At 51.0% G+C, this 2,977-nt stretch overlaps 1 long non-coding RNA gene across 1 annotated transcript; it reads left to right on the top strand.

Annotated features, from left to right (window-relative positions):
- The first annotated feature begins 2,271 nt into the window (after positions 1-2,271).
- Positions 2,272-2,707, top strand: LOC147967977 (uncharacterized). Its single transcript, XR_015603213.1, has 3 exons — positions 2,272-2,386; positions 2,479-2,541; positions 2,631-2,707. It is a non-coding gene; the product is annotated as an uncharacterized LOC147967977 (long non-coding RNA).
- The last annotated feature ends 270 nt before the right edge of the window (positions 2,708-2,977 follow it).

The raw sequence follows: 2,977 nt of genomic DNA, 5'->3' as shown, positions 1-2,977 counted from the left end.
ACGGCAAAGAGAGAGGTGGCCCCCACCCCCCGCCCGTTTGGGAAACACTTAACGGCCCACCTCTTTGCCGTCTGCCAGCAGACGGCAAAGAGGCAAAAGGCGGACGGCAAAGAGGGGCGGACGGCAAAGAGGCAGTACCTAACGGCCCGTATGCCCCCCGCCCCTCTCTGTTCTCTCCTCGCCCCACTTCCCACCCGGCCCACCGACGCCGCATCTCGCCCCCGCCGCCGCCCCCGCCTCCCAGGGCCCCCGCCGCCCCGTCGCCCCCCCGCCCCGGCCCCCCGCCGCCCCGGCGCCCCACCGCCCCGGGCCCGGCCCCCCGCCGCCCCAGGGCGCCCCGGCCAGCTCCTCCGCCGCCCCGGGCCCGCCCCCCCGCCGCCCCAGGCTGCCCCGGCGCCCCGGCCAGCTCCTCCACCGCCCCGCCCCCCTCCTCCACCGGCCCTGCCCCAGGTGAGCCCCCTCCTTTTTTCTGTTTTTTTTTTCTGTTTTTTTCTTTTCTAGTTTTAGTTTAGATTTAGTTTTAGGTTTAGTTTTAGTTTAGTTTTAGGTTTAGATTTAGTTTTTTCCTTTTTTTCTGTTTTATTAGTTTTAGGTTTATGTTTAATTTAGATTTAGTTTTAGTTTTAGTTTTAGGTTTAGTTTAGTTTGAGGAAAGAAGAAGAAGAAGAGAAAAAAAGGAGAGGAGGAGAAGAAGAAGAGGAAAAAGGAAAGGAAGAAGAAGAAGAGGAGGAGGAGAAGAAAAAAGAAGAAGAGGAAGAAGAAGAAGAAAAAAGAGGAGAGGAGGAGAAGAAGAAAAGGAAAAAGGAAAGAAGAAGAAGAAGAAGAAGAAGAAGAAGAAGAAGAAGAAGGAAGAAAAGGAAGAAAAGGAAGAATAGGAAGAAGAAGAAAAGGAAAAAAGAGGAAAAAAACCCGACCCGACACGGCACCCCGACCCGACACGGCACCCCAACCCCGACCCGGCACCCCGACACGACACCCCGACCCCTAGACCCCGACCCCGACACCCCGACCCCGACCCCGACCCCGACACCCCGACCCCGACCCCGACCCCGACACCCCGACGCCCCGCCGGATGAGATTATCGACGGTGTCGTGTGCGACACGAGGGCAGACATGGTGATCAGAAAGTTTTGGGTAATTTCTCCTTTACACATTTAAAAATCTTCAACTAGCTAGTTATTAATTGTACTAATCAATATTGTCTCATTTGATTGCAGACATTCTACAGGTGTGAGGAGGGATACGAGGAGGACGCGGCACATGTTATCGAGAACGTCTGCAAGCGCCTACTCCAGAACTTACGGCACGAGGCTCGGGTGCAGGCTGTTCGAGACTACTACGCCTTGCGTGGTATCAAGAAGACCAAGCCGGCGTGCCGCGATAAGTTCCTGAGTAAGGAGCAGTACATGAAGGTAATTCTTAAGGCCTTCTCTACTTAAGTTCCTTCATTTAGTAATTCTTAGCCGTAGCGCTCAAGTTTCTATTTGCCAACTTAGGCGCCTCCGAGATGGTGTGCGGATCGGATGGATTGTTGGGAGGTGTTGGTCGATGAGTGGTGCTCTCCACAATGGATAGCCCTCCACAACGAGGCCAAGGACAAACATGCCCAAATGGAAGGTGTGCCACACCATCAAGGCAGCTCCAACTTATATCAGTTCGGGCACAACTGGGTATGTGGTTTGCTTCATGATTCATGCAATTCATTCATCATGCTAGCTTGAGCCCTTTAATTACTAATTTTCATTGTTTCTCTCTTTCAGGCACGCTACAATAAGGCGGATAAGGTGCCAGAGGTGTACGACCTGTATGCCATGGCCCACACTGCCTCTTTCAAGAAAGTCAAGGCTTTCTCTCAGTCTGACCTCGATGATGCAAACAACTTCACCAACATCTCCTCCCACAACAAGCTCGTGAGATATAGAGATGAGGGGAAGGCGAGGAAAGGGGAGGACTTTAACCCGAGCCAGGGTACCATTGATCCAGAGCTGGTGATGATATCTGGTGGCGGGAGGTCCCATGGCTCCATAGCCATTGGAGATGGACTTATCCGTTGTCCTAGCACTCTCCCGGAGATCAAGGCGCGCCAGTCGAGCTCCGCTCCTGAGATAAGGCCTCGTGAACGGCCAGTGCAACTCGCCATCAAGGTTAGTGATACGTACTCAGTTATCTTTCTCCATTACATTCTGTGCGCTTCCATCAATGATTACAAATGGTCATGTGAGTGGTGTTGCAGGCTGCTATACAGAGTGAGAGAGATAGAACGGAGAAACTTCTGGCGGAGGCGGCGGAGAGGCAGCGGGAGTTGGAGGAGAGGACAACAAAGATGATGGAGGAGGAGAGGGCACAGAATGACATGCAGGCAAGGGCCATGTACGAGCTCCTTGTGGTAAGTTTCTTCTGCAGATTAGCCAAAACATTCATGTAGTGTTTGTCTCATTACTAACTAGTATGACTGAGTCATCAAAACCAAATGTGCAGTCTGTGTGCGAGAAGACAGGTCAGACCGCTCCGCCGATGCTAGTGATTGCTCCTGGGACCACGGTGAGTTTTATTGAATGGACATTACTTGCTAGTCTTAACATTTGAGTGTCATCATGCTAACAAGACATTGGAAATGATCTTTGGTGCAGCGTAACTCCAGACAAGCATCGCACGATCCTTCTCCAGCTACCGACATGAGCCACCCCGCTCCTACACCTCCTACATCTTGGTAAGTTTATCTAGTGTTTTGCTTAACACATGCATAAAGACCTAGACTTAGCTTTATTTCCTCCAATGCTTACCATAATGACCTAGACTTAGCTTCTTCACCTCCAAAATGACTTAATAAGCTTACTGACCTCCAAAACCATCCATTTTACCTAAGTTAGCTCTAAAACGATCTGTACTTAGCTTTGTTTCCTCCAAAATGACCAAAGTTAGCTCTAATATGCTTAGTTAACTAGGTTTGCTCAATAATGACATGTACTTAGCTTAC

This window comes from Triticum urartu, chromosome 5A (assembly GCF_056163025.1).
Source record: "Triticum urartu cultivar PI428250 chromosome 5A, HENAU_Tu73, whole genome shotgun sequence".
Classification (NCBI taxonomy): Eukaryota; Viridiplantae; Streptophyta; class Magnoliopsida; order Poales; family Poaceae; genus Triticum; species Triticum urartu.
The sequence above is the reverse complement of the archived record's forward strand: the minus strand, read 5'-3'. Positions and strand labels throughout refer to the sequence as shown.